At 47.0% G+C, this 26725-nt stretch overlaps 1 pseudogene; it reads right to left on the bottom strand.

Moving 5' to 3' along the window:
• LOC137537958 (wolframin-like) overlaps window positions 1–13469 on the bottom strand; it is a 75783-nt pseudogene extending 62314 nt beyond the window's left edge.
• Between the last annotated feature and the right edge of the window lie 13256 nt (window positions 13470–26725).

Raw genomic sequence — 26725 nt, 5'->3', positions numbered from 1 at the left:
TCCACAAGCAGATGTAGAAAATTCCCTGATGTATGGTTACTGTGCCAATATCCAGCACAAGGGAGGCAGAGTGAATTCAGCGGGCCTTGCTCTGGTGTCAGAATGCTGAACTGTAAAGGCCGGTACCTACTACGCGATTCCTCCGACGACCAGCGATGTGGGTACAGGCACGCAATGAGGTGAACAACACTTTGCGACATGCAGCAATAAAGACCGTCACGGCAGATTGCAAAGCGCCATGATCGCGTGGACTCTCGTTTTCACCTGTCGCTTGTTCCTGCGGGCAGGAAGATGGATCGGAGAACCACGTTTGTTGGGAGGCGTCGCTGTGAGGTTCCCTGATCCATCATTAGGCGAGCATTCAGCTTTAAACAACTCTGTAACAACAGCTGACAAGGAGGTTAATTTACGAGAATGCATTATGACTAAAGCAGGAAGCAGGGGACACACTTGTCTTCCAATTTTCTGCATGCATCTTTTGGGGGCTGTTTGTTTGACCTCCTCACGTCTGTGCAGCTTTTTCAAGAGGCACGGTAGTCACATACAGTAGTACAGTAGCACAGTAGTCACATACAGTAGTACAGTAGCACGGTAGTCACATACAGTAGTACAGTAGCACAGTAGTCACATACAGTAGTACAGTAGCACAGTAGTCACATACAGTAGTACAGTAGCACAGTAGTCACATACAGTAGAATGCAGTAAATTATTCAGGCGACCCACTTTTTTGGTAATGTTTGTGGTTGCAGCAACAGAAACACTTCCTACATATATTCCTGTATACCTCCCAGTGATGTTTAGCCTAGGCTGATTAACTGTGCTGAATTCTCCTCCCAGAGCATTCTGGGAACCCAGGTATATTTTGTAATGGCTTTGGAACTCCCAGTAGCCAAACATTCTGCAGTGATGCATCTGACAGCAGAAAAGATCTTACCACCTTTGATACATTTCAGAATGTAAATCAGGGCGAGGAAAGATTTTACAATTAGCAAATACTGCCTATATAATATATAAACGAACATTGTATTAAAAAAAAAAAAAAAAAAAGAAAAAAAAAAAAAAAAGAAGCTATTTTATTTGTAATTTTCACCAGTTCCTCTTTTATTTCTTGCAATAACAGTAACGAAAAAAAACAAAAAAAAAAGACACAACCTAAAAGTAACCAGGGGCCTGGAACCCACTAGAGCGCTTTTTTGAGCATTTAGGGAGCGCTTTAACCACTTCAGCCTACAGCTTCGAAAATCTTATGCATCCAAGCAATGTTCACCTCCCATTCATTCGCTAATAACTTTATCGCTACTTATCAAAATTAATTGATCTATATCTCGTTTTTTCCGCCACTAATTAGGCTTTCTTTAGGTAGTACATTTTGCTAAGAGCCACTTTACTGTAAATACATTTTAACAGGAAGATTAAGATAGAAATGGAAAAAAAACATTATTTCTCAGTTTTTAGCCATTATAGTTTAAAATTAATACATGCTACAGTAATTAAAACCCATGTATTTTATGTGCCCATTTGTCCCGCTTATTACACCATTTAAATTACGTCCCTATCACAATTTATGGCGCCGATATTTTATTTAGAAATAAAGGTGCATTTTTTCAATTTGCGTCGATCACTATTTACAAGCTTATAATTTTAAAAAATGTAATGAGATACTCTCTTGACATGTATATTTAAAAAGTTCAGACCCTTAGGTAACTATTTATGTAGTTTTTTTTTTTTTTAATTGTAATTTTTTTAATTATTTTTTTTAATACAAAAATGTATTTGGGTAATTTTAGTTTGGGAGGTAAATAGCCAATTTTAGATGTAAAATAATGTATTTTTTATTCAATACAGGTATGTGGGTGCAGTTTACTATTTGGCCACAAGATGGCCACATTCAAAAAGTTCCTAGATGCGAACGATGTCGCATCTAGGAACTAAAATGAAGAGAAGTTGTTTCCTGGGGGCAGAAATACCACGCTCTCTGATGAGAAAGCGTCGGTATTTCTGCCGGGGACTTGGATCGGTGAATGGGAATTATATTCCCATTCACTGATCGGGGGGGGTAGCGGGAGGCAGCGGGGGCGCGCGCGGGCGCGCGCCCGATCGCGCGCACCACACGGCTGCAGCACCACTGCCTATCTGGACGGATATATGCGTCCAGATATGGCGAAGTGGTTAAATCGCTAGCGTTTTCCCTTAAAGAGACACTGAAGCGAAAAAAAAATTATGATATTATGATTTGTATGTGTAGCACAGCTAAGAAATAAAACATTAAGATCAGATACATTAGTGTAATTGTTTCCAGTACAGTAAGAGTTAAGAAACTCCAGTTGTTATCTCTATGCAAAAAAGCCAATAATCTCTATGACTTTCAAAGTCGTAGGAAGGGCTGTTATCTGACTTTTATTATCTCAACTGTAAGTAAACAAATGTCTTTTTCTCTGGCAGAGGAGAGGTCATTAGTTCACAGACTGCTCTGAGGCCTGGAACCCACTGAAAACCGCAAACGCAAAACGCAACCGCTAGCGTTTTGTCTGCGCGGTTTGCAAGCGGATTCATGCGCGTTTTGGGTCGTGTTTTGCAACATTGTATTTTTTTCCCCAGCGGGTGCCTAGCGTTTTGCGTTTTTATCCTGATTGGTCCTGTGAATTATTTTTCATTTTGTTACAGTGTGCTGAACCGCAAAACGCTAGCAAAACCGCTCGGTTTAGGTTTTGCTGAGCATTTCCGCTAGCGGTTCAATACTTTACATTGAAGCGCTAACGCTCCCAAAATGCTGCACGTCCTGCGTTTGCGTTTCTGAGAAACGCAAACGCTCCTGTGGAAGTTGCCCCATCCATTAACATTAGCCCAGCGTTTTGGCAAACTGCTAGCGTATCGCAGTGCTGCCAAAACGCTGCCAAAAGCGCTCCTGTGGGTTCCAGCCCTGAAAGAATCATTTTGAATGCTGAGTGTTGTGTAATCTGCACATATTATAGAGTGATGCAATGTTAGAAAACACACTATATACCTGAAAATAGTACACAACCAATTCATTATATCATTTTTTTTTCCGCTTCAGTGTCTCTTTAACAATCTGCCAATGTAAATAAATGTAACACATTCCACAGTAGCGATTGGGATTAGCGCAATCGCAGGCCATGCAATTTGGGAGCGTTTGTGCTTCAATATAAAGTATATAAGCGCTGGCTAATCGATATGAAAATCGCTACAAATGCTGCAAACTGTAAAAAATGTATAATAATTTGAAAGGACCAATCAGAAATAAAATCGCAAATCGCTATCACAATCGCTGGTAAAAAAGCTTACACTTTTTAAAATCGCTACCAAAATCGCTGGAAAACGCTCATGAGATCACTTACAAAATGCTCATGAAAAACGCTAGCGATAGCGCTTTGCGATTTGTAGTCGGTTCCAGGCCTAAAGATGGTGCTGATATAGGAATACATGGACTAAATGACCTACGAAAACAAATGTTAACCATTTGAAATCACTCCATGACACATCAACGGTACCATCAGATTGATTGTAATAATTGCTACAGCTACTGCGGGGATATATTAATCTTGTATACTGCTGAGAAGAGTTGGGGAGGGGGCATGAAGGCTGTTATAGGTATTTATTTCCTTTTAAGCAATACCAGTTACCTGGCTGTCCTGCTAATCCTCTGCTTCTAATATTTTTAGCCATAGGCCCTGAACAAGCATGCAGCAGATCAGGTGTTTTTGACATTATTGTTCGATCTGACAAGATAAGCTGCATGCTTATTCCTGGTGTTATTCAGAGACTACTGCAGCCAAACAGATCAGCAGGATGTCAGGCAACGAGTATTGTTTAAAAGGCAATAAATATGGCAGCCTCCATAGTCTTCTCACTTCAGTTGTCCTTTAAAACGCCAGTGTATGATGTATGGCACTATTCCCAGCTGTGAGAAGAGAGATCTGCTGGTGGATATCTCTGGTCCTTAATGCCCATATCCCAGAAGCCATTGCAGGAACTCCCATCAATAATGTGATGTGATTTGCAGCTGTGTGGAGAGGACGATGGGGATGTAATAACATGAAGGCTCACACACAATGACACACACACTTATCATAAACCTTGAAAATCTTTTAATGACTCCACAACCTCATGAAATCGAAGTTTGTATATCTGCCTGGACTTTTAAATCATTTCTACTCAAAGGATTTCTTCAGAAAAAAAAAAATCCTCCAGATGCTTCCAGCGGATGCAGACCGCAGTAATAAAGGTCGCTGCATAAACATGCTAAGCCTGGATAATTATTCCTAAATGCTGAGCCATACATTCCTACAGGCAATATTTGTTATTTACTGGCAGGAACACAGGATGCTGCTGGGTAAACACTGATCTGGCATGGGATATCGCTAGTGTGATGGCAAACCTTCCCTATCAGACGAGAACACCACAGCGGGGGTACCGGAGCTGTGAGGAGCATGGCGCCAGCTATTGCACCTTCCCTATCAGACGAGAACACCACAGCGGGGGTACCGGAGCTGTGAGGAGCATGGCGCCAGCTATTGCACCCTCCCTATCAGACGAGAACACCACAGCGGGGGTACCAGAGCTGAGAGGAGCATGGCGCCAGCTATTGCACCCTCCCTATCAGACGAGAACACCACAGCGGGGGTACCGGAGCTGAGAGGAGCATGGCGCCAGCTATTGCACCCTCCCTATCAGACGAGAACACCACAGCGGCGGTACCGGAGCTGAGAGGAGCATGGTGCCAGCTATTGCACACTCCCCATCAGACGAGAACAGCACAGCGGGGGTACCGGAGCTGAGAGGAGCATGGCGCCAGCTATTACACCCTCCCTATCAGACAAGAACAGCACAGCGGGGGTACCGGAGCTGAGAGGAGCATGGCGCCAGCTATCGCTCCCTCCCTATCAGACGAGAACACAACAGCGGGGGTACCGGAGGTGAGAGGAGCATGGCGCCAGCTATCGCTCCCTCCCTATCAGACGAGAACACAACAGCGGAGGTACCGGAGGTGAGAGGAGCATGGCGCCAGCTATCGCTCCCTCCCTATCAGACGAGAACACCACAGCGGGGGTACCGGAGCTGAGAGGAGCATGGCGCCAGCTATCGCTCCCTCCCTATCAGACGAGAACACCACATCGGGGGTACCGGAGGTGAGAGGAGCATGGCGCCAGCTATCGCACCCTCCCTATCAGACGAGAACACCACAGCGGGGGTACCGGAGGTGAGGAGCATGGCGCCAGCTATCGCACCCTCCCTATCAGACGAGAACACCACAGCGGGGGTACCGGAGGTGAGAGGAGCATGGCGCCAGCTATTGCTCCCTCCCTATCAGACGAGAACACAACAGCGGGGGTACCGGAGCTGAGAGGAGCATGGCGCCAGCTATCGCTCCCTCCCTATCAGACGAGAACACCACAGCGGGGGTACCGGAGGTGAGAGGAGCATGGCGCCAGCTATTGCTCCCTCCCTATCAGACGAGAACACAACAGCGGGGGTACCGGAGCTGAGAGGAGCATGGCGCCAGCTATCGCACCCTCCCTATCAGACGAGAACACCACAGCGGGGGTACCGGAGGTGAGGAGCATGGCGCCAGCTATCGCACCCTCCCTATCAGACGAGAACACCACAGCGGGGGTACCGGAGGTGAGAGGAGCATGGCGCCAGCTATTGCTCCCTCCCTATCAGACGAGAACACCACAGCGGGGGTACCGGAGCTGTGAGGAGCATGGCGCCAGCTATTGCTCCCTCCCTATCAGACGAGAACACAACAGCGGGGGTACCGGAGCTGAGAGGAGCATGGCGCCAGCTATCGCTCCCTCCCTATCAGACGAGAACACCACAGCGGGGGTACCGGAGCTGAGAGGAGCATGGCGCCAGCTATTGCTCCCTCCCTATCAGACGAGAACACAACAACGGGGGTACCGGAGGTGAGAGGAGCATGGCGCCAGCTATTGCTCCCTCCCTATCAGACGAGAACACAACAGCGGGGGTACCGGAGCTGAGAGGAGCATGGCGCCAGCTATCGCTCCCTCCCTATCAGACGAGAACACCACAGCGGGGGTACCGGAGCTGAGAGGAGCATGGCGCCAGCTATTGCTCCCTCCCTATCAGACGAGAACACAACAGCGGGGGTACCGGAGCTGAGAGGAGCATGGCGCCAGCTATCGCTCCCTCCCTATCAGACGAGAACACCACAGCGGGGGTACCGGAGCTGAGAGGAGCATGGCGCCAGCTATCGCTCCCTCCCTATCAGACGAGAACACCACAGCGGGGGTACCGGAGGTGAGAGGAGCATGGCGCCAGCTATCGCACCCTCCCTATCAGACGAGAACACCACAGCGGGGGTACCGGAGCTGAGAGGAGCATGGCGCCAGCTATTGCTCCCTCCCTATCAGACGAGAACACAACAGCGGGGGTACCGGAGGTGAGAGGAGCATGGCGCCAGCTATCGCACCCTCCCTATCAGACGAGAACACAACAGCGGGGGTACCGGAGCTGAGAGGAGCATGGCGCCAGCTATCGCACCCTCCCTGAAGGGGGAGAAGGGAGCGGTGAGGACGCAAGCTACTCTTCCTAGAGAGGGGAGGATGGCTGTTTATCTTCACAGGTTACATTTTACTCAGAACACTGCATTGGGGAGAACTTACCATTCAAAATACATTTAGTGTTCTTTTCTTCTTCCAAAAGACCATGTATGGGGAAATCTTATGCCTGCTGTATTACTAACCCAGACGTCCAGTCCCCCACCAGACATACAATAATGTCTTGTATGTGCCCGGGGTGCCTGGAGAAAACCCACACTAAACACAGAGGGAACATACAAACTCCATGCAGATAATGTTGGGATTCAAACTACCATAGGTACAAAGTGCTGCAACGTTATTCTGTGCAGAACTCAGCACCAAAATGTTGCCTGAAGGATCAAGTCCCGAACCCTGCAGGTGACAGTCTCTGCACCCTCCTGTCAGGCTTCCCTGTGAAACGCGTCACCTCCCCTACATTCCATCATAAATGCAGTAGCCATCTACTCCTTCCACATCGCCATCTCCACGACTTCCCTATGCAAATCCTTCCCCTGTCTCCTGATCCGCTTCAGAATCAGTTTCAAGATCCTGTGCCTGGCCTACACATCTATACACAAGTCTTGCTTGACCTACATCTCTGACCTGGTCAGCAGATACAAACCTGGCTGCCCACTTCACTAATCCAATGACCTCTTCCTAACCATACCATACATTTAGCACGCCCATGTGCGACTACAGGACTTTACTAAAGCTGCCCCCATCCTTTGGAACTTTCTCCACCTGTCCCTCAGGTTTCCCCTTACTTCAAGTGTACTTTAGACCATGGATAAGAAAGATTTTATATTTACCCAGGCTTCCTCCAGCCCCATGAGCACCGCTGCATCCCTCGGCGTCCTCCCAAGTGCCTCCGTTTGGCCGCAATCAGCCACGGTAACTGGCTCGGCCACGCATGCGCAGAAGAACCCGATTGGCGCAGCCAAGCCAGATTAACAGGGCTGATTGGGGCTGAATGGAGCTTCCCGGGAGGACGGCAAGGGACGCAGTGGTGTTCATGGGGCTGGAGGAAGCCCAGGGTAAGTATAAAATCTTTCTTATCCATAAACTCAGGTATGCTTTCAGCACCTTCAAACAAGGCCTCAAAACTCACCTATTCAAGAAGGCCTACCTCACCTCGCCACTGCCCTAACTGTCTTTGCCAAGTGTATGATCTGGCATTGTGTGTCGTACTGCTTATTACCTGTATTGTGTTGTCGGTCACCGCGCAGCATAATAATATGTTGGCGCTATATAAATCCAATAAATAAATAATAGTGTGTACATGGCTCAAGTCATTTCGCCAACAATTGCCAAGTGGATTTGAGGTGCCCCTGTGCATTTTTACAGTAGCAGCAGTGGTGGGCAGACACAAGCAGCAACAGGTTGGTTTTAGGCATACCTGGCACAGCTGCAAAATCTCTGGGGGACACTGGGGTGGATGGGGCCGCCTTGTGGCTATCTTCATGCTGCACATCGGCATCAGTAGCAGCATTCAGCTGTGATCTGCCAAGCACGGGCGGGGTAGCTGCTGGCTCCGAGTCCATGATTTCTGTAGGGGGAAAAAATTTAAAAAGTCATATTTTCTGCACTACAACTTCCCAATGCCAATCCCATTTTATAAACAGATCTGAGGCTGCGGCAGTCACATATTATTCCAAAAATGGTGCAGCTGCCGGGAGAATGTGGACAGACCTGACACTTTCCAGATTCAGGACAAAGAATGTGCTGACCTTCAGGCTGAGAGAGTGACTCAGGAGGAGTCCCTCCCAGGCCACTCAGCCAGGCCATCTCTCTGCACCCAGGACATCACAAGTCTGCAGCAACCTCACATGCCAAGCTATGGCAGCAGATAAACATTACCGCTGGGAGAGCCTTTGGCTGACAACCAATAAAATGCCTGCTCCCAGTGCTGGCCAAGATATACTCGCGGAGTGCACCACAGTTTAACCTGCTGAGCGGTCTGGACGAGCTCAGCTCGTCCAACACCGCCAGAGGCTGCCGCTCAGGCCCTGCTGGGCCGATTTTAACCAAATAAAAAGCAGCACACGCAGCCGGCACTTTGCCAGCCGCGTGTGCTGCCTGATCGCCGCTGCAGCGCGGCGATCCGCCGCGTGCAGCGGCGAAAGAGGGTCCCCCCAGCCGCCCGAGCCCAGCGTAGCCGGAACAAACAGTTCCGGCCAGCGCTAAGGGCTGGATCGGAGGCGGCTGACGTCAGGACGTCGGCTGACGTCCATGACGTCACTCCGCTCGTCGCCATGGCGACGAGGGAAGCGAAACACGGAGGGCCGCTCATTGCGGCCTTCCGTGTTATCTCTTGCCGCCGGAGGCGATCGGAAGATCGCCTCCGGAGCGCCCTCTAGTGGGCTTTCATGCAGCCAACTTTCAGTTGGCTGCATGAAATAGTTTTTTTTTTATTTAAAAAAAACCCTCCCGCAGCCACCCTGGCGATTTAATCAGAACGCCAGGGTGGTTAACCCTTCCAATACCAAATAACTTTAATGATCTGCAAAGCTCAGAAAACATGGTACAAGCTTGGGAGTTCATCAAACACTCTCTATGTGTCGTAGTTTCTGAAAGCACAAAATTACAAGATAGTAGCTCAGCACAATCTTAAAGCATTAAAGGAAAACTTAAGTCAAGTATAAAAAATGAGATTTACTCACCTGGGGCTTCCCTCAGCCCCCTGCAGCCGTTCGGTGCCCTCGCAGCCACGCTCTGACGCTCCAGGACCCGCCGGCGAACACTTCCGGTTTGGCCGTCACCGGCCGACAGGCATGGGAACGCGAGTGAATGTTTGCGTTCCCAGCCTGTATATCGCCCCCTATGCTGCTATTGCGACCAGCTGGCCGCAATGTTCTTTCTCGCGTACATGTTATGGTTGCCTGTGTTTTTTGGCTCGGGAGATTGCTGAAGTTACTTTTTGGGAAGTATTTCTACTTATTCCCTCTCTGCCCCCTTTTCTAACACTAAGCCAAGTGAGAAAAGAGGGCAGATTAAGTACCCATGTTCCCCAGATTCCCCTTATTTGAGGCATGAGGCATGGCACCCCACGGTGCTGTGGCGCCCATGGCACAAGCCATACCTGCACCCCTCTAGATACGCCTCTGAGTGTGTAGAAACTACAACACAAGAGGATGAAGCACCAAGCTGCTGCTAGTGTGGAATAGATAGTAGCAATACCATAGGATAACATTAGCAGCAAATGTGCTAGCGGTATGTGCAATATGTTCACAGTGGGGCGTTTCGGTGTAAAGTGAAGGCCATATTGCAACGCAGTTTTCCGCACTGCAATGAAAAAACAATGTGACGTTCAGTGTGGCCGGTGGTGTGTTTTTTAACAGCATGTAGCATCCCAACGTGTAATGAAAAAAACACGTGCGTTTAACGGTGACAGTGAAGCATACTTTTCAGTGACTGTATGCTTCACTCTATGCGATGCAATGCAATGCACAGATGACAGGTCGCATGACTTTTCCATTCTGCTGAGCTCTTGCTTTTATGGAAAACGCAACACAACACCCACTGCAAACCTTGATCCTTGCCAGTTTGGCGCCCGGGCACTTTGGCACAGGGTGAGCCAAATGACAGCAGTTGCCAGAACCCTGAATAACCACTGCGTGGGCCGTGCACTGTAGCACTGTGAATATAGTGGCGCCCAATGCAGGCGCTACCCGGCACGCGCCAAGACGCCCTGCCTCGTGCGAACCTTGCCTTATAGTTTCACAAATAAGCAAATACGCATGCAATCTTATAAATATATAAGGGGAAACACTAAAATATAACATTTGAGCACAAGGCCAATTTAGTATAGCTAGTACCAGATTATACACAAGGCAATCTGGGTGGTTGTCTAGGGTCTGGTGGAAGTCAAGGAGCCACCTCGGATGCCGACCTCTCATATTACTTCTTACCAAAAATGTTCAGGGGAAGCATAAGCTTGTACCTCAATTCGTGCTCGTTCACATCTAGGGCGTTTTTGGCCTTTTTTCAAGCGCAGGTGATTTTTAAAATCGCCCCCAAAACGCTTGCGCAATAAATGTCTATAAGAAGGTTTATATCAGTGCGGGTCGTGCGCTGTGCGTCCAGCAAAGCGCTGCCTGTACCATTTTTGGGGCGATTTTGCTATAATGGAAGGTATAGGAAAAACGCAAAACGCTCACAAAATCACTTTGTGCAGCGATTGAGTTCGCGTTTTAAAGAATAAATACACTGTATTTATTATATTCCGAGTCAAAGAGTTCACTTCCTGACTTGCGTCAGGGAGTGAATAAAAAACAACGCTTGGGAAAAGCACTTAGAAAAAACGCTTTTCACAAAAACGGAACGCCAACCCAAGCGCCGGGAATCAAAAAAAAAAAAAATCGCTACAAAAAATCTCAACACGAAAGCCAACGCGAGCGGAATGCAATGTGAATGAGCCCTTAGGGCCCCATATTACTTCATTTAGCCACTCTGGCCTTTAAAATGAACCTTAAGTCAACCAAAAAAAATGAGTTTTACTCACCTGGGGCTTCCAATAGCCCCCTGCAGCTGTCCGGTGCCGTCGCCATGTCCCTCCGATCCTCCTGGCCCCGCCGGCAGCCACTTCCGGTTTCGCCGTCAGGAGCCGACAGGCTGGGAACGTGAGTGATTCTTCGCGTTCCCAGCCACAATATGGCCCTCTATGCTGCCATGTGCTTGCTATAGCCTGTCGGGTCCTGACAGCGAAACCGGAAGTGGCTGCCGGCGGGGACAGGAGGATTGGAGGGACACGGCGAGGGCACCGGACAGCTGCAGGGGGCTATTGGAAGCCCCAGGTGAGTAAAACTCTTTTTTTTGGGGTTGACTTTAGGATCACTTTAAGTAGGCAAGCAAAATTTGAGGTAACAGAAACCCCGCAAGAGCAATGAAAATAATCACCCCTTCATTTTGCATCATAGCTAGGTAGGAATACCTCCTGTTGCTGCCCTGTGTATGTGGTTTTCAGAGGTAAATGGTATATGTAAACTGAAAAGGTAAATATGGAAAGCAATGCAAATCTGTTACCTTCTTTAAAGAGACTCTGTAACAACAAAAACCTCCCCTGTGGGGTACTCACCTCGGGTGGGGGAAGCCTCCGGATCCTAATGAGGCTTCCCACGCCGTCCTCTGTCCCACGAGGGTCTCGTTGCAGCCCTCCGAACAGCCGGCGACTGTGCCGACTGTCAGTTCAATATTTACCTTTGCTGGCTCCAGCGGGGGCGCTGTGGCGACTTTCGGCACGGAAATAGACGGAAATACCCGATCTCCGTCGGGTCCGCTCTACTGCGCAGGCGCCGGAAACTTGCGCCTGCGCAGTAGAGCAGACCCGACGGCGATCGGGTATTTCCGCCTACTTCGGCGCCGAGAGGCATCAGAGCGCCTGCGCAGGAGCCAGGAAAGTAAATATTGCGTCACCGCTGCACGGAGGGCTACAGCGAGACCCCCGAGGGACGCAGGACGGCGTGGGAAGCCTCATTAGGATCCTGAGGCTTCCCCCACCCGAAGTGAGTACCCCCCAGGGGCCGTTTTGTCGTTACAGTTCCTCTTTAAAGTGATCCCAACACGTTTTGCTCAAATGTAAATAAAAGCTGAGAAATTTTTTCTTTCCCACAATAATGTCTCTTGTACATTGTCTTATTATCTTTTGGGAGACATCTATGTTATTTCTGATCAAAAAATTACTTGCTGGTTGAATAAAAGTAACTTTAAGTCAAAATTTGCCAGGGGTATATGAATAATTAAGGGCAGCACTGTAGCTCTCAGCTCGGGTTCCCTTTAGTTTATTTCTGCTTCATCTGTGCCTTCCACACATCTCTACAATCAAATTCCACACTACCAACCTGCCCCAAAACAACTGCAAGATTTACAGTAAAGTTAAATCCCATATATCCCAGGATAGTAAACATTCACCTTATGTAGGGAAAAATATGAAGCAGTGCTTGTGCTGAATCCCTACTTGGTATGAAACATCCTAATACAAGCTCAGCCCCTAATCTAACTTTCATCAAATCATCTGGGAATCTATAGCCTCCAACAAATTTACATTTGCAAAGGTGTACTGAGATGATGTTATCGACAAGTAATACTTTACAAACTAATTATTTGATTATAGCGTATTAGCTACACTGATGTTGAGAAACCTGATCTGATCTGGCACAACATCTGTAGAAAAAGAGCATGCAATCTACAAGGAGTGGTGTCTGGTCTGGAACCAGCAAAACATCAAAATGAACTTCTGCACACTCGTGCAAATCCATTTACAAAAATCATGCAGCAATCAATGCTGTCCCTACAGCTAAGTTAAAAGCTTAGATCTTCGTTACAATAAAGTGTTTTGCGTAGTCACATACACCGCGTAGAGGTAGCCCAGTGTCGTTTGTGTCCTAACTCTGGCCCTGTAGCATGCATAGCACAAACATGCACACGTTCGGCGCATCAAACCCTATCTAGGGAATAGGAGCACATATCCTTAATGTCCTCCCTGGGACAGATAGTGCATCTAACTAATCCTGCAAGGGAGCTGCTAGTACCAAACAATCACAAACAAAGGAATAGCTGCTGATGACTTGCAGACACTGTTGGGACCTGTGGAGGAGTTCAGAAACTGCCCTCCTGCTCTGTATGTCCATCTGTACACTGGCCAAGCCTGGAGGGGCATATCCAGGCACATGACCCAGCAATGTAGTGTCAGGAATGACTGGCTGACGTCTTGCCCCCATCTCTGCCCAGTTGAGAGCAGCACCCTGTCATCACCTGGGCGTGTATGGGCTCCCTGCACACAATGCCCCCCATGCTCACCAGTACAGCAGCAGGTTCTCCCATGCAGTGAGGTGCTGAGGGGTGTCCTCCCTGCAGTGCCAATGCCAGCAGAGCAGATCCACTTGCAGACTGTCACACCTCTCCTCCTATCCTCTCTCTACTTCCACACTGCTGTACTCTGCAATTCTAGCTGACTGTACGGCCAGGCCGCACCAATCTATCGCTCTTCGCCTCACTCACTAAACTCCCTGCACTCACGTGCGGCGCTCGATTGCTTTTCCCTGTGGCAGTCAAAGGCAGATGTACTGCGCATGCTGGCCGCTGGAAGCGTTCTAAATGACTGGCCTGTGTGTTCCATTCCTGGCTGCGCGCGCCGACGTCATTAACCCTATAGTGGGTTCCGCAGTGTGCTGGCTTCAGACGAGTGCCAAGCTCTGGCTGCATAGCCTTTTTGGCCTGCGTGGGTTTGTGAAGGTTTCCCGTTATCTAACTTGCTTAATCAGAACTGAAGACGTTGCTCTGAGCAATTAAATGTTTCTCAACATCTTTACCACATGATGTAATCACTTATTAAGGATACATTTTATCAAGCACCCACTGCTGTGGTTATCATCTGGAGTACCCTCTTGACTTCCATGTTTTTATTAGCAGTGAGAGCTCTGTAAGTGTTTAAGAATGCTTTCTTAACTTTCATTTAGGTGGCTGCACACTTATGATATCAGGGCGTTGTCAACTTTTTGAGTTAAGAAAAAGGGACACTTTAAAGTCTACCAGCCCCTTGCAACCAGCCTGTGCACACGCCATCAGTCAACAATCCTCCGGTCCCCCGCTGTGGCTTAGTTTCCTTCTTCAGTCGATGGCCAGTGCGTCTGCGCGTCCCTGGCCGTGAGCGTCCTCGATCACGCGCCTATTGCCAGGAGCATCCCACTGCGCAGTACACTTCATGAGACGGGAGCGTGATCGAGGACAAGCCAGGGCCACGCAGGCGCACTGGCCATCGACTGGTCAATTTCTGAAGAACGAAACAGCCACGGCGGAGGACCGGAGAATCGTTGATGGACGGCGCATGCACAGGTCTTTTTTTCAACCGATTTAGGTTCACTTTAAAAGAAACCTGAGACCAAAAATAAATGAACGCTTTTATATATTCCTGGGGCTTTCTCCAACCCCATTCAGACATGGGCTTCCCTCGCTGTCCTCCCGGGCCGCTTCGATCATCCACTGGCTGTCCTAGTAAAGTCCTGTGTCGTTCTGAGTTGTGCTTTACTGCGCATGCCCCTATCTAGCATTCTGCACCTGCACAGTACTACCTCTAACTACACCCCTAGTCAAACATATCACAAAGAAGTTGTGATCACAAAGAAGTTCGAAAGCAAAATAATTTGTTTTATCATTCAAACTATGCTGGTCCTGTCTACCATCAATTAGTTTATTTCATAATATTTAAAAGTAAGAAATTATTAATTTAAGCCCCGGGCCACACTGGCACAGATAGAAAACTGATGCCTTTAAAAACTGATCCATGGATTTTAAAGGCATTAGTTTTCCATCTCCAGCACTCCGTTCCTTTAGCAGGTGTTGGGATGGGGGGATGTGCGTGCTTGTTTTGTGGGGGCATGTCTGGGGACTAGAGTTGGGCCGAACCTCCGATTTTAGGTTCGCGAACCGGGTTCGCGAACTTTCGCGGAAGGTTCGGTTCGCGTTAAAGTTTGCGAACCGCAATAGACTTCAATGGGGATGCGAACTTTGGAAAAAAAATTTATGCTGGCCACAAAAGTGATGGAAAAGATGTTTCAAGGGGGTCTAACACCTGGAGGGGGGCATGGCGGAGTGGGATACACGCCAAAAGTCCCCGGGAAAAATCTGGATTTGACGCAAAGCAGCGTTTTAAGGGCAGAAATCATATTGAATGCTAAATGACAGGCCTAAAGTGCTTTAAAACATCTTGCATGTGTATACATCAATCAGATAGTGTAATTAAGGTACTGCTTCACACTGACACACCAAACTGTTCACTGAACAGAACAGGTATACAGTGGCGGGTTCACTGAACAGAACAGGTATGCAGTGGCGGGTTCACTGAACAGAACAGGTATACAGTGGCGGGTTCACTGAACAGAACAGGTATGCAGTGGCGGGTTCACTGAACAGAACAGGTATACAGTGGCGGGTTCACTGAACAGAACAGGTATGCAGTGGCGGGTTCACTGAACAGAACAGGTATGCAGTGGCGGGTTCACTGAACAGAACAGGTATGCAGTGGCGGGTTCACTGAACAGAACAGGTATACAGTGGCGGGTTCACTGAACAGAACAGGTATGCAGTGGCGGGTTCACTGAACAGTACAGGTTTGCAGTGGCAGGTTCACTGAACAGGTATGCAGTGATGGGTTCACAGTACAGGTATGCAGTGGTGGGTTCACAGTATAGGTATGCAGTGGTGAGTTCACAGAACAGGTATGCAGTGGTGGGTTCACAGAACAGGTATGCAGTGGTGGGTTCACAGAACAGGTATGCAGTGGTGGGTTCACAGAACAGGTATGCAGTGGTGGGTTCACAGAACAGGTATGCAGTGGTGGGTTCACAGAACAGGTATGCAGTGGTGGGTTTACTGATCAGGTATGCAGTGGTGGGTTCACAGTACAGGTATGCAGTGGTGGGTTCACTGAACAGTACAGGTATGCAGTGGCAGGTTCACTGAACAGGTATGCAGTGGTGGGTTCACAGTACAGGTATGCAGTGGTGGGTTCACAGTACAGGTATGCAGTGGTGGGTTCACAGAACAGGTATGCAGTGGTGGGTTCACAGAACAGGTATGCAGTGGTGGGTTCACAGAACAGGTATGCAGTGGTGGGTTCACAGAACAGGTATGCAGTGGTGGGTTCACTGAACAGGTATGCAGTGGCGGGTTCACTGAACAGGTATGCAGTGGCGGGTTCACTGAACAGAACAGGTATGCAGTGGCGGGTTCACTGAACAGAACAGGTATACAGTGGTGGGTTCACTGAACAGAACAGGTATGCAGTGGCGGGTTCACTGAACAGTACAGGTATGCAGTGGCAGGTTCACTGAACAGGTATGCAGTGGTGGGTTCACAGTACAGGTATGCAGTGGTGGGTTCACAGAACAGGTATGCAGTGGTGGGTTCACAGAACAGGTATGCAGTGGTGGGTTCACAGAACAGGTATGCAGTGGTGGGTTTACTGAACAGGTATGCAGTGGTGGGTTCACAGTACAGGTATGCAGTGGTGGGTTCACAGAACAGGTATGCAGTGGTGGGTTCACAGAACAGGTATGCAGTGGTGGGTTCACAGTACAGGTATGCAGTGGTGGGTTCACAGAACAGGTATGCAGTGGTGGGTTCACAGAACAGGTATGCAGTGGTGGGTTCACTGAACAGGTATGCAGTGGCGGGTTCACTGAACAGGTATGCAGTGGCGGGTTCACTGAACAGAACAGGTATGCAGTGGCGGGTTCACTGAACAGAACAGGTATACAGTGGTGGGTTCACTGAACAGAACAGGTATGCAGTGGCGGGTTCACTGAACAGTACAGGTATGCAGTGGCAGGTTCACTGAACAGGTATGCAGTGGTGGGTTCACAGTACAGGTATGCAGTGGTGGGTACACAGAACAGGTATGCAGTGGTGGGTTCACAGAACAGGTATGCAGTGGTGGGTTCACAGAACAGGTATGCAGTGGTGGGTTTACTGAACAGGTATGCAGTGGTGGGTTCACAGTACAGGTATGCAGTGGTGGGTTCACAGAACAGGTATGCAGTGGTGGGTTCACAGTACAGGCCTTTTAGTAGGGGGGGAGTGGCTCCAGGGGCTAGTGTAGCCTAATTGGCTACACTGGGCCTGCTGACTGTGATGTAGAGGGTCAAAGTTGACCCTCATGGTGCATTATGGGGCGAACCGAACTTCCGCAAAAGTTCGCCTGCGGGACGCGAACGCGAACCACGGAAGTTCGCATGGAACCGTTCGCAGGCGAACCGTTCGGCCCAACTCTACTGGGGACTGTTCCAGAATTTTCTGTGGAGGATAAGTCTGGGGTTTTTCCGCTGTTGTTGTCTGGTAAAGGTGGCCACGCCCCCTCTGATGTCATAGTACTGCCCCTGCTGATGTCATAGTACTATTCACACTATAAGTAAATGAGGTGCTTGTAATATTTGACACAGTGCAGCCAGCAGTGGCAGGATGAGGCAGAACGAGGCTGATGCTCAGGTAAGTTCTGGCCTGGCAGCGTTAGGTCTTTGATTCGGAATCCCAGCCAGGGCACTATATGCAGGAGATTTGTGTGTTTTCCCCTTGTCTGTGTGGATTTTCTCTGCACACTCCAAAATTCACATTTTAATTTGGTTTAACTGCCAAAATATTTGGTCCAAGTTTGGTGACTGTAGCTTCAAAACTGTATAAGTGGCAGTGATAAGAATACAGCTACATTTTGATTGGCTGCGGGGGAGGAGGGGATATGTGTGCCTGCTCTGTGGGGGATATGTCTTGGAAATGTTCCAGAATTTTCTGTGGGGATAAGTCTGAGTTTTGTTGTTGTTGTTGTCTGATAATGTTGGCCACGCCCACTCTGATGTCATAGCACTCTTTACACTATATGTAAATGAGGTACTTGTAAGTGCAGCCAGCAGTAGCAGGACGAGGCAGCACAAGGCTGATGCTCAGGTAAAATATGGCCTGGCAGCTCTAGGTCTTTGGTTGTTTCCCCAAATATTTTTGTTCAAGTTTTTTGTGAGTATAGCTTAACGGTATAAGTGGCAATGATAAGAATATAGCTATTTTTTGATTGGCTGCGGGGGAGGGGGGTTGGGGTGGGTAGGATGTGTGTGAGTGTTTTTTTGTGGGCATGTCTTGGAAATGTTCCAGAATTTTCTGTGGGGGATAAGTCTGGGGTTCTTCTGTTGTTGTTGTCTGGTAAAGGTGGCCACGCCCCCTCTGATGTCATAGTTCTGCCCCTGCTGATGTCATAGTACTATTCACACTATAAGTAAATGATGTACTTGTAACATTTGACACAGTGTAGCCAGCAGTGGCAGGATGAGGCAACACAAGGCTGCTGCTCAGGTAAGTTCTGGCCTGTGGCCTGGCAGCTCTAGGTCTTTGGTTGTTTCCCAAATTATTTGGTTCAAGTCTTTTGTGACTATAGCTTCAAAACGTTATGAGTGGAAGTGATAGAAAAATAGCTAATTTGTGATTAGCTGTTTTAGGCTCCACCCATTTTGGGGTAAGCCCCCAAAATTCACATTTTAATTAGGTTTGACTCCCAGAATATTTCCTCCAATTTTAGTGACTGTAGCTTCAAAACTGTATCAGTGGCAATAATTGGAAAATAATTGGAAAAAAAACTATTTTTTGATTGGGTGTTTTAGGCTCCACCCACGTTGGGGTAAACCCCATCAATTTACATTTTACTTCAGGTTGACTCCCAAAATATTTGGTCCAAGTTTGGTGACTGTAGCTTCAAAACTTAATAAGTGGCAGTGGCAAGAATATAGCTACATTTTGATTGGCTGCGGGGTGGGTGGGGTGTTGGGGACTGTTCCAGAATTTTCTGTGGGGGATAAGTCTAGTAACATTGGCCACGCCCACTCTGATGTCATAGTACTCTTCACACTATAAGTAAATGAGGTACTTGTAACGTTTGACACAGTGCAGCCAGCAGTGGCAGGATGAGGCAGCATGAGGCTGATGCTCAGGTAAGTTCTGGCCTGGCAGCTCTAGGTCTTTGGTTGTTTCCCAACATTTTTGGTTCAAGTTTTTTGTGACTATCAGTGATGGGCCAAAATTTCGTATATGCGAAATTTAGAAAAGAAATTTGCATTTTCACATCGTTTTCATAATACAAAATTTGGAGAAAATCTTAATTGATTTAGTATGTAATAATAGTATTTCATGATTTTGTGTCATTTTTCGAATATTCGCGCAATTTTGTGCAATTTCTTGCCCACTTTGGCAGTTAATAGCAAAGCCCCTATACATGCTATAGCTACCAAAATTGGTACATATGTTAAAGAGAATTTTGAGTACAATTCAAAAAAATAATTTTTCAAAAAGACGTAGTTTTTGAGAAAATCGATTTTAAAAATGCAAAAACAAATGGTTTTTAAACTGTCATTTTTTGCAAGTTTAAAAACCATTTTTCTTTGCATTTTTTAATATTGATTCTCTCAAAAACTATATGGCCTTTTTGGAAAAAAAAAATGTTCCCTTGTACCCACTATTCCCTTTAACATTGGTAGCAATTTTGGTGTCAGTAGCATGTATGGGGGCTTTGCTATTAACCTCCAAAGTCGGCACAAAATTACGCAAAATTTCGCGAACTTACGCACATTTTTATGTGAAATTACGAATGACTTTGAAATCAATTTTCGTTTGCTAATCGTAATTACGTATAGGCATAATTGCAAAAATGTAAGCGAAATTTTGCAAAATCGTAATTTTGCTGATTACGATCATCACTGGTGACTACAGTTTAAAAACGGTATGAGTAGCAGCGATAAGAATATAGCTACATTTTGATTGGCTGCGGGGGAGGGGGAGGGGCTGCAGGCTCTGTGTGCTTGTTTGTTGTGGGCATGTCTTGGAAATGTTCCAGAATTTTCTGTGGGAGATAAGTCTGGGGTTTTTCCATTGTTGTTGTCTGGTAAAGTTGGCCACGCCCCCTCTGATGTCATAGTACTGCCCCTGCTGATGTCATAGTATTCTTCACACTATATGTAAATGAGGTGCATGTAACATGTGACACAGTGCAGCCAGCAGTGGCAGGATGAGGCAGCACGAGGCTGATGCTCAGGTAAGTTCTGGCCTGGCAGCGCTAGGTCTTTGGTGGGAATCCCAGCCAGGGCACTATATGCAGGAGATTTGTGTGTTTCCCCTTGTCGGTGTGGATTTTCTCCACACACTCCAAAATTCACATTTTAATTTGGTTTAACTGCCAAAATATTTGGTCCAAGTTTGGTAACTGTAGCTTCAAAACTGTATAAGTGGCAGTGATAAAAATACAGCTACATTTCGATTGGCTGTGGGGGAGGAGGGGATATGCGTGCCTGCTCTGTGGGAGATATGTCTTGGAAATGTTCCAGAATTTTCTGTGGGGGATAAGTCTGGGGTTTTTCTGTTGTTGTTGCCTGGTAATGTTGCCCACGCCCACTCTGATGTCATAGTACTCTTTACACTATATGTAAATGAGGTACTTGATTACGATCATCCCTGGTGACTATAGTTTCAAAACGATATAAGTGGCAGCGATAAGAATATAGCTACATTTTGATTGGCTGCGGGGGAGGGGGGGCTCTGTGTGCTTATTTTTTGGAGGCATGTCTTGGAAATGTTCCAGAATTTTCTGTGGGGAATAAGGCTGGGGTTTTTCCATTGTTGTTGTCTGTTAAAGTTGGCCACGCCCCCTCTGATGTCATAGTACTGCCCCTGCTGATGTCATAGTATTCTTCACACTATATGTAAATGAGGTGCATGTAACATGTGACACAGTGCAGCCAGCAGTGGCAGGATGAGGCAGCACAAGGCTGATGCTCAGGTAAGTTCTGGCCTGGCAGCTCTAGGTCTTTGGTTGGAATCCCAGCCAGGACACTATATGCAGGAGATTTGTGTGTTTCCCCTTGTCGGTGTGGATTTTCTCCACACACTCCAAAATTCAGGAGGGGAGGAGGGGATATGTGTGCCTGCTCTGTGGGGGATATGTCTTGGAAATGTTCCAGAATTTTCTGTGGGGGATAAGTCTGGGGTTTTTCTGTTGTTATTGCCTGGTAATGTTGGCCACGCCCACTCTGATGTCATAGTACTCTTTACACTATAAGTAAATGAGGTACTTGTAAGTGCAGCCAGCAGTGGCAGGATGAGGCAGCACAAGGCTGATGCTCAGGTAAATTATGGCCTGGCAGCTCTAGGTCTTTGGTTGTTTCCCCAAATATTTTGTTCAAGTTTTTTGTGAGTATAGCTTCAAAACGGTATAAGTGTCAATAATAAGAATATAGCTACATTTTGATTGGCTGCGGGGAGGGGGGGTTGGGGTGGGGGGATGTGTGTGTTTGTTTTTTGTGGTAATGTCTTGGAAATGTTCCAGAATTTTCTGTGGGAGGTAAGTCTGGGGTTTTTCCGTTGTTGTTGTCTGGTAAAGGTGGCCACGCCCCCTCTGATGTCATAGTACTGCCCCTGCTGATGTCATAGTACTATTCACACCATAAGTAAATGATGTACTTGTAACATTTGACACAGTGTAGCCAGCAGTGACAGGATGAGGCAACACAAGGCTGTTGCTCAGGTAAGTTCTGGCCTGTGGCCTGGCAGCTCTAGATCTTTGGTTGTTTCCCAAAATATTTGGTTCAAGTTTTTTGTGACTATAGCTTCAAAACGGTATGAGTGGCAGTGATAGAAAAATAGCTCATTTGTGATTAGCTGTTTTAGGCTCCACCCATTTTGGGGGGATGTGCGTGCTTGTTTTGTGGGGGCATGTCTGGGGACTGTTCCAGAATTTTCTGTGGGGGATAAGTCTAGTAACATTGGCCACGCCCACTCTGATGTCATAGTACTCTTCACACTATAAGTAAAGGAGGTATGTGTAACATGTGACACAGTGCAGCCAGCTGTGGCAGGATGAGGCAGCACGAGGCTGATGCTCAGGTAAGTTCTGGCCTGGCAGCTCTAGGTCTTTGGTTGTTTCCCAAAATTTTTGGTTCAAGTTTTTTGTGACTATCAGTGATGGGCCGAAATTTCGCATATGCAAAATTTTGAAAATAAATTTGCATTTTCACATCATATTCATAATGCGAAATTTCTGAGAAAATCTTAATTGATTTAGTATGTAATAATAGTATTTCATAATTTTGTGTAATTTTTGAATATTCGCGCAATTTTGCGCAATTTCTTGCCCACTTTGGCAGTTAATAGCAAAACCCCTATACATGCTATAGCTACCAAAATTGGTACATATGTTAAAGAGAATTTTTGAGTACAATTAAAAAAAAATATTTTTCAAAAAGACGTCGTTTTTGAGAAAATCGATTTTAAAAATGCAAAAATAAATGGTTTTTAAACTGTCATTTTTTGCAAGTTTAAAAACCATTTTTCTTTGCATTTTTAATATTGATTCTCTCAAAAACTATATGGCCTTTTTGGAAAAAAAATGTTCCCTTGTACCCACTATTCCCTTTAACATTGGTAGCAATTTTGGTGTCAGTAGCATGTATGGGGGCTTTGCTATTAACCTCCAAAGTCGGCACAAAATTACGCAAAATTTCGCGAACTTACGCACATTTTTATGTGAAATTACGAATGACTTTGAAATCAATTTTCGTTTGCTAATCGTAATTACGTATAGGCGTAATTGCAAAAATGTAAGCGAAATTTTGCAAAATCGTAATTTTGCTGATTACGATCATCACTGGTGACTACAGTTTAAAAACGGTATGAGTAGCAGCGATAAGAATATAGCTACATTTTGATTGGCTGCGGGGGAGGGGGAGGGGCGGCAGGCTCTGTGTGCTTGTTTGTTGTGGGCATGTCTTGGAAATGTTCCAGAATTTTCTGTGGGAGATAAGTCTGGGGTTTTTCCATTGTTGTTGTCTGGTAAAGTTGGCCACGCCCCCTCTGATGTCATAGTACTGCCCCTGCTGATGTCATAGTATTCTTCACACTATATGTAAATGAGGTGCATGTAACATGTGACACAGTGCAGCCAGCAGTGGCAGGATGAGGCAGCACGAGGCTGATGCTCAGGTAAGTTCTGGCCTGGCAGCGCTAGGTCTTTGGTGGGAATCCCAGCCAGGGCACTATATGCAGGAGATTTGTGTGTTTTCCCTTTGTCGGTGTGGATTTTCTCCGCACACTCCAAAATTCACATTTTAATTTGGTTTAACTGCCAAAATATTTGGTCCAAGATTGGTGACTGTAGCTTCAAAACTGTATAAGTGGCAGTGATAAAAATACAGCTACATTTCGATTGGCTGTGGGGGAGGAGGGGATATGCGTGCCTGCTCTGTGGGAGATATGTCTTGGAAATGTTCCAGAATTTTCTGTGGGGGATAAGTCTGGGGTTTTTCTGTTGTTGTTGCCTGGTAATGTTGCCCACGCCCACTCTGATGTCATAGTACTCTTTACACTATATGTAAATGAGGTACTTGATTACGATCATCCCTGGTGACTATAGTTTCAAAACGGTATAAGTGGCAGCGATAAGAATATAGCTACATTTTGATTGGCTGCGGGGGAGGGGGGGCTCTGTGTGCTTATTTTTTGGAGGCATGTCTTGGAAATGTTCCAGAATTTTCTGTGGGGAATAAGGCTGGGGTTTTTCCATTGTTGTTGTCTGTTAAAGTTGGCCACGCCCCCTCTGATGTCATAGTACTGCCCCTGCTGATGTCATAGTATTCTTCACACTATATGTAAATGAGGTGCATGTAACATGTGACACAGTGCAGCCAGCAGTGGCAGGATGAGGCAGCACAAGGCTGATGCTCAGGTAAGTTCTGGCCTGGCAGCTCTAGGTCTTTGGTTGGAATCCCAGCCAGGACACTATATGCAGGAGATTTGTGTGTTTCCCCTTGTCGGTGTGGATTTTCTCCACACACTCCAAAATTCAGGAGGGGAGGAGGGGATATGTGTGCCTGCTCTGTGGGGGATATGTCTTGGAAATGTTCCAGAATTTTCTGTGGGGGATAAGTCTGGGGTTTTTCTGTTGTTATTGCCTGGTAATGTTGGCCACGCCCACTCTGATGTCATAGTACTCTTTACACTATAAGTAAATGAGGTACTTGTAAGTGCAGCCAGCAGTGGCAGGATGAGGCAGCACAAGAGGCAAGAAGAGAGGAGCGCACCGCTGGTGCAATAAGTTTTTACTTTAAAAAAGACACGCATAAAAAAACACACTCACAGTGTAAAATCAGATCAAAACGCCTGTCAAGCCTGCCAGCAATCCTCCCCTGTCAGCAGCTCTCTCCCCGGCACTCGCTGTATAAACAGCGCTGACACTTCAGGGGGGAGCAGCAATTAGACAAGGCTGGACATGGGAAAGTGATGTGGCTGGCGGGGGCGGAGCTTAATTCGCCGGTGTCCTGTCAAGAAAAGCTGCTTCTATCAGGGACAGGCAGGCGAGGACAGTGATCGGTGGCTGGAACGGAGGGATTTAAAGCTGCTCCTACAACCGCTGCAGGGGTAGGAGCTGCTCTAAATCCCTCTGATCCAGCCACCGATCACTGTCCTCACCAGCCTGTCCCTGAGGCAAGCAGCTTTTCTTGACAGGGCACCGGCGATTTAAGCTCCGCCCCCCGCCAGCCACATCACTTTCCCATGTCCAGCCTGTCTAATTGCTGCTCCCCCCTGAAGTGTCAGCGCTGTTTATACAGCGAGTGCCGGGGAGAGAGCTGCGTTAGTCCTCTTAGCCAGCTAGATGAGGCACAGTGAGCAGCTCCTACCCCCGCAGCCTAGGTAACATTCTCAGCAGGACACCGGCGATTTAAGCTCCGCCCACCGCATCACTGTCCCATGCCCAGCCCGTCTAATTGCTGCTCCCCCCTGAAGTGTCAGCGCTGCTGATACAGTGATTATAGCGTCACTGTGCAGCGCCAGGGAGAGAGCAGCGTTATTGACCCTACAGTCAGCAGGTATCCATCCCAGCCAGATCTGAGGCAAGATACCTGGAACAAGTAACCCTTATCTACAAGCATATAACACTGTGCTGCTGTTAATGTTATGTATTAACACATTAACAGCAGCACAGTGTGGGGAAGATGCATGGAAATCATGCAGGGTCATTTGCTCCAGGTATCTTGCTTCATATATGTAAAAACAACATATAAAAATGTACAGTAATTTCCTTAAAGGATTATTATAAAATATATTTAAAAAATACATAAAATATATTGAAGAAAAGGACGACTACTATATGTGTGGGGAGTTGAACAGTGGGATCAGTGGCGTAGCTAAGGAGCTGTGGGCCCCGATGCAAGTTTTACTTTGGGGCCCCCCAAGCCCTCTATACATAACAATTGATACGGCGCACCAAAACCTGCCAATGACAACTACAGTGTCAGAGGTGCAAGAAAGGGATGGGGAACAGTTTGTTTGTAATTACCACTATTCAATGTATCTATAGAAGTGATTATTATGAGCACAGGACCAATAAAGAGCTAATACTGTGGTTGAGGGAGGGCCCTTCGGGGCCCCTCTGGCCCAAGGGCCCCGATGCGGTTGCTACCGCTGCACCCCCTTTTGCTACGCCCCTGAGTGGGATGACTTATACTTGAGAAATCAACAAATTCCAGCTTAAGAAGGTCAAATATTGGGGTCGACTTATATACGGGGTCGACTTATATTCGAGTATATACGGTAAGGAAATGAGGTACTTGTAAGTGCAGGCAGCAGTAGCAGGACGAGGCGGCACAAGGCTGATGCTCAGGTAAATTATGGCCTGGCAGCTCTAGGTCTTTGGTTGGTTCTCCAAATATTTTGTTCACGTCTTTTGTGAGTATAGCTTCAAAACGGTATAAGTGGCAATGATAAGAATATAGCTACATTTTAATTGGCTGCGGGGGAGGGGGGTTGGGGTGGGTAGGATGTGTGTGAGTGTTTTTTGTGGGCATGTCTTGGAAATGTTCCAGAATTTTCTGTGGGGGATAAGTCTGGGGTTTTTCCGTTGTTGTTGTCTGGTAAAGGTGGCCACGCCCCCTCTGATGTCATCGTACTGCCCCTGCTGATGTCATAGTACTATTCACACTATAAGTAAATGAGGTACTTGTAACATTTGACACAGTGTAGCCAGCAGTGACAGGATGAGGCAGCACAATGCTGCTGCTCAGGTAAGTTCTGGCCTGTGGCCTGGCAGCTCTAGGTCTTTGGTTGTTTCCCAAAATATTTGGTTCAAGTTTTTTGTGACTATAGCTTCAAAACGGTATGAGTGGCAGTGATAGAAAAATAGCTCATTTGTGATTAGCTGTTTTAGGCTCCACCCATTTTGGGGTAAGCCCCCAAAATTCACATTTTAATTAGGTTTGACTCCCAGAATATTTCCTCCAATTTTAGTGACTGTAGCTTCAAAACTGTATCAGTGGCAATAATTGGAAAATGATTAAAAAAAACCCCTATTTTTTCATTGGGTGTTTTAGGCTCCGCCCACATTGGGGTAAACCACATAAATTTACATTTTACTTCAGGTTGACTCCCAAAATATTTGGTCCACGTTTGGTGACTGTAGCTTCAAAACTTAATAAGTGGCAGTGGCAAGAATATGGCTACATTTTGATTGGGTGCGGGGTGTGGGGATGAGTGTGCTTGTTTTGTGGGGGCATGTCTGGGGACTGTTCCAGCATTTTCTGTGGGGGATAAGTCTGGGGTTTTCTGTTGTTATTGTCTGGTAACATTGGCCACGCCCACTCTGATGTCATAGT

Source organism: Hyperolius riggenbachi, chromosome 11 (genome assembly GCF_040937935.1).
Source record: "Hyperolius riggenbachi isolate aHypRig1 chromosome 11, aHypRig1.pri, whole genome shotgun sequence".
Classification (NCBI taxonomy): Eukaryota; Metazoa; Chordata; class Amphibia; order Anura; family Hyperoliidae; genus Hyperolius; species Hyperolius riggenbachi.
The sequence above is the reverse complement of the archived record's forward strand: the minus strand, read 5'-3'. Positions and strand labels throughout refer to the sequence as shown.